Raw genomic sequence first — 16,140 nt, forward strand, 5'->3', positions numbered from 1 at the left:
TTTCCTTATCAATCCAATATTGTGTGTTTTTGCACTGGCAATGAAATCAAACCAGATGTTAGAATATGAGATTTCAGAGCATAGTTGTTGTAATGTTACCACAATTTCACCACCTATACAATTGTAGTCGCATAGGAAAATGACCTTTAAATAAATGACAGTCATGCTGCATGTAACACACACCTTGTAAGATCAATACTTACAGTCAGCAGCTAATGTCTTTGTAGACAGTGGACACAAATTCCAGTTTGCTTTGTGTGTGGGGAAAAAAACAAGCTCCAACAACAACTGCTATTTTTTTTACATTATTCTGTATAACTACGTATGTACAAATTATCTATTCAAAACACTTCACTTTAGCTGCTCTTGAATAAGTGTCTTAATCCATCACCTTGTTTATTTATGGCTCTGCATCTGTAAATGCAACAAAAATAAAATGCTTTGTACATGTTTACTAGTTTGTATTTGCACTAAATGCGGACATTAGCTGTCAGAGTACTTGTTGTTTATCAACCCTCAAGGTCTCTTATTCTGCATCTTAACTGGAGTTAGTTGTAATCCAACAGACGTTGCCCTGATGAAATGTTTTTCCCCGCATTTCTCATATTTAACGCTGCTCCACCTTAAAAAGTAAAGAATGAAAGAAAACAACTACACCACCAACAGATTCAGGCCATGGAGAACAGTAGATTGGCTACTGTTGTGTTATCTGTGAATTCATGTTCCTCTGAGACAGACAACAATAGTTCTTTATTACAAAGTGGCGTTACAGTCTAATCTGATGGCAGTAAAAACTTCACCCAACCACACTGGGAGTGGAAAGATTGCATGCAACGTCTGCTAAATCAAGCGACGGGAAACGCCATATTGCACAATGGCCGTGTTGTATTATTAGGCCCTCAGAGGAAGCTTAGATTGTAGGATCAGACCCCTCCCCCTTAAAAAAAAAAAAAAAAGTGAAGTAAGTCTGGGAAAATATCAGCTTCCTGTCGATGACTTCAGGGTTTTGCAAAGTGTTTGCTTCTGCCTCTCTCACTGCTGCTTCATACACTTGACACCCCTCACCTCTCCCATCTCTGACTTCACAGTTATTTGCCTGGATCCTTGTTTACCCAGATCAAGCTTGTCGGGGAAAGCGACGCGAATTTAAAACCACACACACACACACGCACAGACACGCATCCATCAACATCACCAAACGAATGTGTGTGTGTTATTCTCAGCACAGATTATTGCTCGCATAAATAATCATTCAAACCTGTGTGTGTGTGTGTGCATGTGTCCACATGGGGGATGAGAGGCAGGAGGCGAGGCACGCCAAGAAGGAGTGATAGTGAAATGAAAGCGAGGGAATATTTCATGTATTATTACTGTCATTTGCTGTAATGACCAGATTTAGTTTCTGAAGCGCGTTCCTCTTGACACTCAGTGGGAGCAGCAATCCTTGAAAAATGAGAGGGAGACAGAACATCTTCTTCCAGCTTATCTGGTTGAGAGTCGGCGTGTATCTCCCCTGGGCAGCACACACTCTCTGTCTGACCTCAACTGAACTCAACTCAGCTGTTGCAACAGTAGTCTCACTGCTGCTGATGTGGAGCTGGGAGAAACATAGGGCTTTGGGAAAGCTGAAGAGAGCAGAAGGAGGAGAAAGGGACCAGAGAGAGAGAGAGGGAACTGTCTTTACATTTTTCTAAGAAGCAAAACAACAAATCCCCTCCATTAAACTGCTGCTCTCTTAAATAAAAAAAGCATGTTATTGTTACATTACCAGACACCACATGAAGCAAACACATTATTGTTTTTGGTAACTCTTAAACTGTAACACAGCAATCACCTGCTCACTGGAATGCAATAAAAGGAAAAATGTTCGTCGTAATGGGAGTAATTGACATTATGGGAATCTGATTATTTGCCTTCCTGTTGAGAGTTAGATGAGAATATCAACACCGCTCAAAATGTAACTACGCTGCTTAAAAAGGATTCAAATATTCAAGTCAATTTCTAAAGTACAGCAGTAGCACAAATTAGACAAACCCGACTAAAGCCTATGCTCTGAACAAAAATGTTCATAAAAAACATAGCTGATCGAGCTCGGGGGCAAGCAATGTAATAACGCCGTGTCATTGTGACGTGTAACATGGCATATATATATATATAACATAGCATTTTAATGTTGCGTTATGTCCATGTGGTGCATGGTTTGTGGCTTTCCCCCCCCCACTGATTATGCTCCTGCATGGCTTCTCTCCTGATGAGACTTAAGCAGCTCAGCAGCAGACGTTCTTCTGTCGTCATGTCTTTTTTCTACTCCAGCACTGATGATTTGAGTGATCGGGAATGAAAATATACAGCGGGGATATTCCATTCGCTTTAGATGATTCCATTTGCTATGCTGCATGTTGATATACTGTAGGTCATCCCTCACTTCTGCTAATATGATGTTCCAAGTTGTCCAAGGTTGAAACAAGGTTGGTTGCAGCTCACAGGGGATCGGGCCTGTGCAGTTGTGGCTCCCAAAATATGGAATGAGTTACCTCTTACCTGCCTGTGTTTAAATCACTTCTTTTAATGTAACTATTTTCTTTGTATTTGAACACAATCTGAGTTTTTGCTTGCTTATCTCATTTGTGTCATTGCTTTTCATGCTTTTTATTTGTCTTCATTGTCTTACTGTATATGGATTATAATGTTAATGTATAGCACTTTGGCCACCGGTTAAATGTCATGTTATCTTAGTTACAGAAAAAAAAAAGCTTGATGACAAAAATAGGAAAACATAATTTGTTCTAAGAAGTAAAAGTCTTAATTTGAAAGAGACAAAGATCTGCCGTGGCAGTGATGGAGTAGGAAATGAAAGGGGGAAAGACAGAGTGATGGAGAGTGTGGAGAGAGTGATTGTGGAACAGGAGGAAAGACGTGAGGTGAAATGATAAGAAAGGAGAGTGGGTGTTCACAAGTCAAAGATGTAGAGAGGAAAGTGATGGAGCTGGCACCAGGGAGCAAAGGTAGAAAACAGGAGTGATGGGTTTGGAGGAAGAGTTCAGCAAAGGCCTTGAATCCAATCAAAAGACTGTTTTTCTTCCCAAAATTCTCCCAAAATTTAAAAAAGAAATGCTGTTAAAGGGTTGGGGTTAGAGGGTTGGGTTCGAGGTTAGAGGGTTAGTGGGTTATCCTCATATATGCTCCAACCTTGGTCTTTGAATGTGTCCTCTTCCTTGAGTGAAACCCTTCTACGTGTCCTCAGACGAACCGCTAAAACTCACAGCTGTAGTTTTGGGAACCAAGTACTCTGGGATTAGTTATAACCTTGTTTCACTCTTGCAAGCCGTGAAGAATTATTCAGTCTTTTCCAGATGTAGCTTAGAGCAGAAAACCTGATGAGTTACCTGATTTAACCCCAGTTCTGGTTCAATGTATGAAATAATCACGCTATACATTGATGATGGATCAATTCTAATCATTTAATAGATTGTAGTGCCAGTATTCTTATGCCATACATTTAAGATGACCTTTCAAATCATGTAATACATTGTGAATGAGTGCGTGTGTGAGTGAAATAGATACACAACATGTGCCATTAGTGTTCTCCAGAGTTATGTATTATGGAGGGGTGGAAACAGCACGTTTCTTCCTTCCTATCACTTGTTTCCTCGTGAGACGTATTCTTACCCTGTTCATAAAACTTTATTTTACAGAAGAAAACAACATACTCAGCTTTAAGGATAAGGATGATAAACAGGACATAACTGAAGCCCAGTATCACGAATTCATGATACATTACTAAAACATATTATAACTGAAATTTTGGCTCGCTGCACACAAATTCTCCTACGAAATAAAATATTGATCACAATCAACATGGAAGAGTGTGGTACAAACACACATTGAAAAAAAAAAAGTGAGTTTACAAAGTGCGTAAGCTCTCGGTGGTAGTGGTGTTTACAAGAAGCGGGCACGAAGCACTCCCGAAAAACAAACTGCACAAACATACAGAAGTGTCTCACGAGCACAGATGGTCACATCAAATGCAAACAACAAGCATATGTGTGAAGCTCCTCGGAGACAAACTTATTTTTCTTTTTTTTTTTGTCCCCGAGACAAAGTGGAAATGCGCAACAGTGCATTTGTGAGTAGAAACATTTCCTGTGAGGACGCTAAAACACCAAAAAAAAACAAATGCGACGAGGGGTTTCTCAAAAACCCGCGTGTGTCAAGTCCTTCACAAGCTCATGCATGTATGCATAAAGGTTCTCACATGTACACACGTGCAGTGCTGCTGTTAGGGTGACGCATAGGAAAAAAAAAAAAAAAAATCATTAGACCCACACTTCCTCTCCACAGAAGAAGAGGCTGTCTACATGAAACACACAGGAAATGTGTGGGTGACTGCCTGTATGTAAACGTGACCGTGTGCTTCAGCGTGTACATGTGTCTGCGCACATGAGCGCGCGCTTCCCAGTCTCAATACATCGCCCCCCCCTGGGCTGGTGACCAAGATCTTATAATTGCTTGCCTTTTGATTGCTTTTATTGAGCCGACCACAGACACAATTACAGCTAATTAAAACACGGAGCCCGGGCTTGACTTGCTCCGCGCATGCCATGGTCCAGTGGGTTCAGCATTTCAGATCTAGATTTAGACTCCAACTGGACGACGTCGACTCATTTACAGCAGCTCTGCTTTGTAAACACACCGAAAAACATATCCAGCGACCATGTGGCTTCAACTGTGGAAGTTTCGCTTCTCCCTAAACAAAGCTACACACAGTTGGAGCTTCTGCTTTTTAATGGTTATTTATAATTGTGTAATTAATCCCTTGACATGTAACGCCTCGTAAAAATAATATGCGGCGTGCGTGTGCATGCCTTTCATCAATGTATGTGTGTGTGGCGTAGCTTCCTATACACAATTTAGACACCAAACATTGCTCTACGAATATAGTATGTATTATTATTTTCATTATTGTTATTTTCTCTTGTGAGAAGGTTATTTTTGGGTGGTGGGGGGGAGGATTCTCTCTATGTAGCTGTTCTTAGTGACAATAGTTATTTTATGTTTGTGATGTGTTGTTTTCTTTGTGCTACTGTCTGTCTTGGCCAGGTCTCTAACCTTAACTCCAGGTGTCTTGAAAAAGACACTCTTAATTTCAATTTTAACGACTTTTTCCTTGGAAAAGTTGGAAAAAAAGAACAAGAACAAGAAAAAGGGAACTACATGCTGATTGGGGATAGGTTAATTAGAGACAGTAAATTGCCTGTTGGCCCTGCGATAGGCTGACAACATGTCCATGGTGAACACTGCCTCCTACCCAATGTCAGTTAGGATGGGCTTCAGCTCCCCCCATGACTCAAGTGGCAGGAAATTGGCACATTGGCACAAAGCTAGATGATATTAATGAACCACGTCAGCGGTGAGAAATACGTGAGACAAGAGGAACGGGGGAGAATAGAACAGTGAACTAGCAGCTCCTTCACATGCAGCACAACAGCGACGGGAAAGGCAAGACGATGGGTGAATCCTGGGGTTTGGACGTCTAGTCAAAGTCACATCACTTCAAGGATGATGGTGGTGGAGTCTTAGCTGCCTGCAGTAAATCATGTCAGCATTCAAACACACACACACACACACACGCACCAGTGGATTAATTTGGACATTGTGCCTATTTCTGCCGTGAACATCTGTCACCTCAGCAGGTTCCAAGCTGCTGATAAACACACACACACACACACACACACACACACACACAAACCCTTCACTCAAAGTAGACGGCTAAATTTGGCTTTGTTTCCGCATGTTACTGTTTCAGTAGCTCGTCCCCGTCTGTCTTCAAATACCTGAACTCGCAGGCAAACAGCATCTCTGCCTAAACACCTTCCCATGGTTCTTGTATTCATTTGCTTTTCTACACATTTGTGTTCAAATGACTCAAGTACACTTAAGTCACACTTATCCTTCTCTGGGAATAACGTGTTGCTCAGTTCAGGTGTGAGAGAGCAGGGTTCACCTTTCCATTATTCATGCACAGTTGGCGAAAAAACACACACACACACACACAAAGAAAGAAAGAGAGAGCGCTTTGGCTTTTGAGCTTTGGGGTAAATATGCTCTGCGGAAGGATGGAGGCTTTTCCTGTTTTTAATTTGTGTGTTTGTGCGTGTGTGCGTGTGTTTGCATAATTTGAAAAATAACATGTGTGACACGTTCCCCAAACCCCTGAGATATATTTTTAAACCACGTCACATCTTCATGCTGACATACTCTCTTTGAATAAGTGAAGGTTGGTGTGATCTAATGAAGTGACACGAAATCAGCGCGGCGCTTCAACAGTCAAAATGTCAAAAACCTATGCTAGATACTAGTTTTTGCTCGCTAGCCGCATGAGAGTGATCTCAAATATGTACTCCTCTTTACTTTCATTGAAACTTTTGTAGGTTTGTGAACTCAATACATCAAGATTTCCATTTTAAACTGTTTCAACAAAAACCATGTCAAACAAACTGTCTTGCGTCTAAAATGTGGGCGTGAACTGCAAACGACACATAGTTGGATGCATATTTTTTTATTTACATTTATTCCTCCAACTTGAAATACATGTGTTTTCCTTCACTCCTGCTCAGGTCTGGTATATAAAGACAAGAAAAATAAAGATATCGAATACACTAACATTTAATCAAACCAGTTTTTTTCCATAACACTGCTAAATTACACATGTATTCATACTTTCTGTATGTTTTTATGCATCCAATATTACAGTCTGATTACATCATAAATACAGGGGGGGGCTCTGAGGGTGTAATTTAACAGGTTATTAGTGTATATTGCCAGTAAAAAAAACACCTTAGCTTAGTGTCTTACCTTGGCAATCCAATTCCCCTGAACATTCCATTGTAGCAGTCTGGAGCCAGTGAGGATTCCTCCAGTGTTAATTAAACTGTCTGTCTTGGAGAGAATTAAGGTCATGATCTCCCAGACCTCATCGCTCCCACACTCCCTGAGAAGAAAGGAGAGAAGAACAGAGACTTAATGAAGGAATAAAAGGATGAAATGACTTAATGAACCGCCTAACGAGGCCTGCAGCCGTTTAATAAGGGCTTATTAAAGCTTAATTAGAGCAATAATCCCGCTTGTTTGGAGTCACTCAGCGTTGACTGGTGGCTGATTGTGTTTTTTTATGGTAACGAGATAAACAAAGATGCACTATCACACTACAGGAAGAAAGACGAAGACTGACAGGTGAAAGGAGTGTGTGTGTGTTTGTGTGTGTCTGTGTGTGTGTGTGCAACAACATAGAAATACTCAGGTATCCAAATACATGCAGGCTAAAATGTTTGATTTGCAACCATGTCGCTCCTTGGATGAATGTTGTCAACACTCAACAACATCTTAGCAGCAGTCCACTAATATTTTGTAACGTAATGTGTAATATTACAGTAGTAGTATGTATGTACTGTATGTAATGTCATACCTATGACAGAGGAGGGGCTCAGAGAGCCAGGCCTACTACAACATACTGTATACTGCCTGCACTCAGATAGATCCTTTACTTATTATTCACAGACTATTCATTAACTGTGTGTAAAAAAAAAAAAAAAATCTGCTTTCAGCTTTTCTCCCACTATGAAGCCTCAAGATTTGTGACCAGTGCTGTCAGTTTTTGAAAATGAATATTGACATATTGTTGTCCACTCATATGAGCTCTGGTTTATCATCTATTTTCCTTTTGAAATGTTTCGGGATATTGTAAATCAACTCCTCAGCTGAGTCAGCTCATTTTCCCAAAAACTTCTGTTCAAATGCAGTTCTTTTTGCAACCAGTGGAGTCGCCCCCTGCCACTCTCACCCCTTCACATCTACATCTACATTTCCTAATACAGCCTATTATAACTAAGCCAAGACTCGCTTGTAAACTTTTAAAATGAAAGGATCAAACAGACAGACAGACAGACATTTCTTTATGGGATTTGAGTCACGTGATGAGTATAAACGTCATGATTCATATGGCAAAACTGCTTTCCTCACTGATGTGAGCACAATACACAATGTAAGACATCAGCGTGACTCATGTGAGTCAGACCAGGCTGCATTGTGCCTGTGGGACACATCTAAAGGCTGTGCATGGTATACAAAGCACTTGAGGCTTCAGATTTTCATTTGTCAGACAATGATGCCATCACCCCTCAGAGGACTGACTCAACCACTGAGTCTGCTTTATCCTATTGGTGCATGAATGCCATTCTCTGCTGTCATTGCTCAGGTTCAAAGCTCAGTAATTAATTTTATATCAGTGATTCAGGCTGGTAATGCCCACAGGCCCTTATATGGGGCTTTGTCTCGGGCCCTTATATGGAGTTACCTAAATCCTGACATCTTGACAATAAGTTAGTCACCCCTCTTCCTGACGGTGTGAGAGCCCCACATGGCCTCCACACTGACACATACTGTATGTTTATGGCATGTTGTTTAGAATGATTAAGACTGTAAATGTGGCCAGCCCTGACTCTCTGTGTGTGTGTGTGTGTGTGTGTGTGTGTGACTTAGACACACTCAAACTGAGTTTTTTATCTAATACTTGCCAGGAAAAAAAATGTGTTTGAACTGTGGTAATCCCAAATTATGAACAACACACATGCTGAAACGTCTTGTAAATCAAGCTTCTAACTATAAGTATCTCTCTTTTTCTCTCTTTAAGGCTCACCATGTGAATCTTCAGTGTCTTATGGTCATTAGAGAAACTGCAGAAGAGTGAAATGACCAATTAGCCTGATACTGTGTGGGTGAGTAAAAACGTCTCAAACAGGGATGTGTGAAAAAAAAAAAAGAAAAGTCGTTCACACGCTGACACTATGATGTGCTGTATACTGCACAGTATATAGTTTTACATTTGCAGATTATAAAGATAAGCATCAGATGGGCGACATATGGCTTGATCATTGGCTTTATTGCCAATGACATCATCATGACATCATTTACTGGATACCATATGATGAGTTGGTTTTTTTGTGTGTCATCTACATCAACTGAAGATTGTGCCTCTTATGTTACCAGTGGCAGACGTTCATACATTATTAGACTATATAGCTATTTCTGACTTCATAGTGTCACGTTCATTATGTTCACATGTGCAAAATGTCTTCATTCTGAAAAGTTTGGTTTGTGACTCTTTTTTTGGAGTGGAAATACAGCAGTAACAAAACAGAACATGGATCGACCGTTGATAGGAACACTGATCAATTTGTTTCCGAATGGGCTTTATCAGATCGCAGTTTTCTTGTTTAAGTGCCATATTATTTTTTTTCAACTACTTGTGTCCATATAAACAAAGCTAGTGATGACATCATTATTTGGTCATTTGGTCATGAATTATTTTCCATTCTGTATGGACTTAAGGTCCTTTCTCTTGTCCTACAGGTTGCAGAAATCAAAACCATCTGTTAAAACATCTTTATAACTTCTAATAATAAATGGGGAATTAATATTATCTCTTGAAATAAATTGTAAATAAATAACCAAGTGGAGGTACAATCCCATGTCATTTTCCCACTATGTTTGAAGAAAATCCAATCATGTGTTGAGCTATTTAGTCCACTCACACAGCTACACTGGTGCATTGGTGTTTTTCTACGACTACTGAAGTCTCGGTATGCATGTGTCATCACACACAGCCTGCACACTGACACATTAATGCATATTGCAAAAGCTCAATTTGGACACGATGACATTACCTAGCTGTCAGCTCTCTGTGAACACACACACACACACACACACACACACACACGCCGATGCTGCTGTGCTTATGGGTAAGAGCGTGTAAAAGTGTGTCTCTGGTATTTATGGTGTTTGGCATTTTCCCTGTGGTGAATCATCGAGCACAAATACACACTCGCACGCACGTTCTCCCTTTTCTCCTGAGAAAACAGACGACAGCAAACAGTGAGGTCATCACTTGCCACCTCGCTGTCACTTTTCAGGATGCTGCTTTAGGATTTGGTTTATTTAGTAGCGCGTGTTTGGTTTTAGTCACTCCTTTCAGGCCCATAGCTACAGCAGATGAACCCACAGTCCCCAGCTTCACTGAGGTTAGATCCAAATGTGACACGGTATAGGTTTAAACATGAGCTCTCTCCAATGTGGTCATGATTTCCAAAATGTTTCCACTGTCTCGTTTCCTCACTTTTATATCAGTTTTTAAGTTCTACACTGTGCTGCCAGCATCTTGGAATTATGTCATTTAGCCAGAGAGCAGACTGGTCTATCTCTCTTACACACACACACACACACACACACAGAGGGTTATTAAACAATTTTAGACGTTACAGTGTAGATAGACTTGGAACATTGCACAGACATGTGACAGCATCCTGTGAGGAGTTTTGAACCCTTATATTCACAGTTCATGGACCCTGTCTCTGGCAAGTGTGCTGCTCTGCTGAAACACTTCAGTCAGGCCCCCCCCCCACCCCCCACCCCTCATTTTCCAGAATGCCAAACAGCTGACAATTCCTGCAGAACGGCCAGTGATTTCCATCGCTGCCGTATATATATATATATTCTCCCCCTTCCACACATATGTCAATTTTATGTCATTGGATTAGGAATGCCAATTATTGTTCTGCAGGATGGGAGTGATGTCAACTTTCCTACAGGGCATTTTCTCTTAGATGTAGAAAGCAAAGCAGCTGACAATTCCAGTAAAGATGCCAACACATCACATCATTTGCAAAAACTACTTCTCTGCTCTTCAGCTCTGTCAGTCGTACACTGGAGAGTTATAGAAAGGGGGGAAAAAAAGATGATGTCATGTTTACTACTGGGCTTAAAAGATTTTTATGGCACTGCACTGAGCTGTGGGAGATGATGATGATGATAGTGCTGGTCAGCGCTTTGGTCATAGTGATGATGGTATTAATGGTGTTATCTCCCCTTAAGCAGTTTCCCTTTAAGCTTAACAACAGGGATGGTTTACCGCTTCTCTCTTGTTAGTGGCTGAGGGGAAACCAGTGCTGACTGACAGCGATGACTTTGGCTGATTTTCCTCTTTTAATCCAAAAATTAAACGACCTGGCAAAGGCACTACAGCCCTTAACTCTTCTTCTTGTGTCGACCCTTGAGCGGATCATCTGCCTCCATCTTGCCCTGTCCTCTTGTGTCCTCTTCTGCGACACCAAATGTCCTCCTTCACAACATTCCTGATCCTTCTCTGTGGTCTTCCAGTTCTGTCTTCACCATCCGATGAAATAACTGTCCCTCCCACTGACCAAAACATCTCAACCTTGCTTCATCTCCAAGCTCACTCACTCACTCACTCACTTATCCTCCACATGAGTGCCGTGGGGGTCACTGGTGCCAATCTCAGCTGACACAGGGTGAAAGGCAGGGTACAGATCGCCAGTCCATCACAGGGCCACTTATAGAGATAAATATCCATTCTCACACTTGCGGTCAATTTAGAGTGTCCAATTTGCCCGATCCCCAAATCTGCATGTTTTTGGACTGTGATAGGAAACTAGAGAACCCAAAGGAAACACACACACACACACACACACATGGGGAGAACTTGCAAACTCCATGCAGAAAGACCCTTGTTCCAACCGGCATGGGTTCAAGGCCAGAGTGCTAACCACTACACCACCCGTGTTGTCCTTCAATCCCTCGAATACGCTCATTTCTAATCCTGACAGCAAACAATCTCGGCATCTTCGGGCTTGGCCTAATGCTCATCATTAATGAAGCCATTAATATTAAAACCACTAATGTGCAAAAAATTAATTTGCAAATGTAGTTAACTTTGTTTTATAACATAATGTCATGGTTTTTGCAAAGTTCACCAGAAAGTCAACCATATTTAAGTATTAACTTAAACATTCGAAAACCCAGTTTAAGATGGACGTCAAACTACATTTTGGAAAGTTGTTGTTTTTTTCATGGCAGTTTGTACGCCATTAGCTGAAACACGCCTCTCACTACAGGGTGTTAAGATCATTATTAGGAGTTTTTTTTTTTTTTTTTTTCTGATTAGAGACCATCTTCATGCACAGTCTCAAGTGTACGGGCTTCACTTCTGAAGATCCTCTCTTGCCCTACTCAGCAATGCTGTTTGTGTTCTTGTCAGAGGCAATCACTTCAACGTGCTTAAATTCCTAATGTGAGCCGATTAGAGTATATCATCGTCCATCATTATGTCCATTGTTTTCAATCTTTCTCAATTCACCCTCATTTCTACAGATTCCCGTTTATTTTTCCAGTCCCGCCCCTACAGTATGTTCTCGCTGTTAACCATAAATTATGTCACTCTGCCACTGGGCTCCTTGCTCATTATGACTAAACTGATAACACATGCAGAGGAGCTTTAGCTGTTAAAACATATCAGCAATAAACTGCTGACTATACCAGAGATTTTAAAGGGCTAGTACATGTAAAAATCAATTTGAAGCGAAAAAATCAATATCTTTAGCCATGCTGCAGTAAAACACATCAATAAAGGCCAGAATGTCAACATTGCTTTCATACGGCAAAGGCTGCTACTGTTGCCAGTGTGAGAAGTTCAAAGAGTACAAGACTTCACATCTACACCCTCACTCTGGTTCCGATCTTAGAGTTATCACCCCACCTTTGGTATAGAACAGCTCAAATGTCATACATGTTTGACCCTTTTCTGAAAGGCCACAGCTTTTGCTCACACTTTAACAGTTCATGCGAGGCCTTCCTTTATCGTGTGTTTGTTTCCACTGGTTTCAGTCAGTTGTTTTTCATCAATCTCTCCCATTTCCTACAGTTTTCCCAGTTACACCCCTCTGGCTGAGAACTGCATCTACTTTTACACTGGGCATGATGTCATTCCGCCTGTGGGGCTTTCCCACATTCATGGCTCAGCTGATAACACATGTGGTGAACTGTTAAAACACATGGGTGTGTAGGAGTTTCAACCCCTAACCCATATCAGCCATCACTGAGAAACTGAGTGAGAAGGGGGCTTGGCAAAGAAAATAGGGCCCTCTTTCCCCCCAGCATGCAGCAACCAGCAGCTTTAAAGCTCATTTAGATTGTGATTACCTTGGCTGGATATAGTGACCCAGCCTGTGTTGATGTAGAGGCTGATACACTTGTGCTTCACTCTGTAAAATTCCCTCCATAAATGTCCATATTCCCTTCACCGCACTGATTTAGCAGGACTACAAGCTCCACTTGAATACATGTGCAGGGTCCTTTGAATGGTCAGACAGAGAAGCAGTTAAATTCCACATGCTGCGGCGACTGAGATTTTCTTTCCTTTTTTTTTTTTTCATAACCTAAACCCGATCCACTTCTGAACACTTCGCTAAAAATCCAGATGAGAAGTCAAAGACTTTGTTGACCTGTGCTGTGAGTCAGAGTCAAGTAGACAATGCAGGGATGTTTTTGGGATGACAAGCGCCACACGTGTCCGTGTTGTTCGCCATTAACCTGTTCCTATTAATGTTTAAACGAATCATGATCAAAAGCAAAGTAGATAGTGAATATAGTCTTATTCAGGTATGAGAAGTGAGTTAAAAATAATAGTTTGAGGTGGGGCAAATGAACTGAATTCCCTCTGGAATACTCCCTGGATAAGCTCAGCTGATATAGACCCCGGAGAGGAAGTCTGACTTGTTTATGAAGGAAATGACATCACTGGCCTTGGATCAGACAATGAGCTCATGCTGACAAGATAATGGCAGAGTGAGAAAGAGAGAGGGAAACAGGGAGAGCACTGTTCGGCTTCTGCTGCTGGAGTCAGGAGGTGAAGATAAAAGGTGAACAATTACGCTGTGGTTATTTTAAACTTCAAAGTCCAAGGCTTAATAGATTTCGTAAATGGCTGCTGAGCAATATTGACAGAGTTTTGTGTGTGTGTGTGTGTTGCAGTAATGGTCCTAATGCTCTTAATTTATGGGCAAATATTCAATGCAATAATGTCGGTCACACAGGAAGAATGTGAGAATATTCTGCACCAGTGTCTTTACTGTGGTTTCCTTGTTAGAATCTGTTTTATAACACAAGAAAAAAACAGTGTCTACACTGCAGGCATAAATCAGTTTTTGATAAAGTTTTACACCATCTTCAATGTGTCAGACCCTAAGATCTCTAATCTTACTTGCGGATTGACTTGTCATAATGAACGTGAGCAATGGAAATATGGATAGAGCATAGTTTCTATTCACATTTCAAAGTTTGACAATTAAATCTGGTGAGGACTTGCAATGAATGCCTATGCAAACCATTCCTTTTTTTTGTTCCATCTCAACTCCCGGGGGTTTTGAATAAACACGTTTTTTCTACTAAGTAAAATTATTAAAAGATAAGCTGCCCACTTCTGTTTCTGCATTGTACAAATCGTCTCTCTACCCGTATTTACCCACACAAGGGACCATTACAACTTTCCAAAACAGCATTCTGTTGCTGTGCACTTTCTATAAACTGTTCTGTGATGACCTCTAATTGTCCTGGGGATTGGGACAGCATGATTGAAAATAAAAACCCTCTATAGCAAAAAAATGACTAGAGGGGGATTGGAGGAGCTGTTGGACCTCCCAAGAGCAGAGCTGGACTAAAGCCCAAAAACAAAGCTTGTTGCTGGGTTAAGGATCTTTGAATATGCCCCGGATTATAGAACCAGGGAGCCAGAACATGCCCGGGGACAGTGGTGGAAAACTAATACTGATTTTGGCTAAAGAGGGATACTGTTTTTTTTTTTTTTGAGAGACCGATTATTTGGTGTTAGGATAATGACAGCAGTCAGGGGATACAAATAATGGATTTTCAGAGGAAGGACTGCTACTTATTTTATGGTGCAAACAGCTGTTTTCGTTTTTTTTATACCCATTTTATTGCTATTGTTTAAATATTTAACCCCCATAACGAGGCAGTCTTTATAATTATAAAGGTATAACTTTTACACACAGTTTTGCTTAAGGTAATATGTTTAACAGGGGATGGCAGGAAATATCAGGCGAGCTTTTGGGCATTAGGGTTATAAGATTTCATTACAGTAATGGCCACTATGGGGACTGGCAGTAAACAGTGCATTCTTGAGGCCACGCACAAGCAAGCAAGGTTCAGGGAAGTGAATCCACTGAAAAATTAATTACGGCACTTAATCATGTAATAACCCCTGCAATGTGCTGCACATCACAGACCACTGCTCAAAGCACAAGCATAATCTAAAGGGGGGTGTTTTTTTTGTCAAAGTGACGTACTTCAATGTAAGCGTTTTAATCTGGTGCAATTCTAATGCAAGCATATTCGCATCCCGTCAAGGATTATCTTTGCAGGTCTCACTGCAAAGAAAGAGAGGGAGTTGATTTACACAAACAGAATGGTCCCATCTGGCCTGATTAGCATACTACATTGCTAATGCTAACTTTTAATGGTGTGATCATCTCACACACTCATTTTCACTGAATCTTTAATACGGAATTAGCATATTAGAACAACATATTGTCTCTCACTAGCTCAGGGCCTGATGCAGGGTGGTGTCAGGATCCATTTTTGTCAAGACGACTGTTGATTCAGGCATAATGAAATAAAAATAAAAGAAGGCATATAGAGTGTAAAAAAAACAAAAACATGTGTCCATGATGTGCTGTTTGTTTTTACAAGATGGCAAATAGAATTGTCATGCAGGTTGGTGATGCACTGCAGATGTTCTTTTGAGGAAACACTGAATAAACAAAGTGCCTTCACACTCCAAAGAGCAGAGAACTTTCCAGGAAAAGTAAGATTTAAGTGGAATCATTAAAATGCATGTCGCACAGATTGCAGTCTCACTGATCCGCCCCTACACACCCACCTGCCCCTCCACGCACATCAAAACACTGTCCTCTGCAGAATCTGTCGCACTAATAAGTCACAGAGTCTCTTCATGCATGGAAGAGGAAACATAAAATAAAAATGCAAACGCCGGCAACAGCCTTTTAATGTTGCCATAAATCAAGAAGGACCATCAAAGGTAGCTGTTAGCTGCGGTGGAATAACTCCCTCTGTTACCACACACACACATAAAAGGCAGGATGGATGGATGGATGGATGGATGGATGGATGGATGGATAGATAGATAGATAGATAGATAGATAGATAGATAGATAGATAGATAGATAGATAGATAGATAGATACATAGATACATA

The 16,140-nt window shown here is 40.9% G+C and overlaps 1 long non-coding RNA gene across 3 annotated transcripts in view; it reads right to left on the reverse strand.

Annotated features, from left to right (window-relative positions):
* LOC131471810 (uncharacterized) overlaps window positions 1-16,140 on the reverse strand; it is a 96,191-nt gene that overhangs the window by 43,076 nt on the left and 36,975 nt on the right. For all 3 annotated transcript variants that reach the window (XR_009242028.1, XR_009242030.1, XR_009242029.1), the window contains one exon: window positions 6,856-6,991. This is a non-coding gene — a long non-coding RNA (uncharacterized LOC131471810). The remainder of the gene's footprint in view (window positions 1-6,855; window positions 6,992-16,140) is intronic.

The sequence above is a fragment of the Solea solea genome, chromosome 13 (assembly GCF_958295425.1).
Source record: "Solea solea chromosome 13, fSolSol10.1, whole genome shotgun sequence".
Classification (NCBI taxonomy): Eukaryota; Metazoa; Chordata; class Actinopteri; order Pleuronectiformes; family Soleidae; genus Solea; species Solea solea.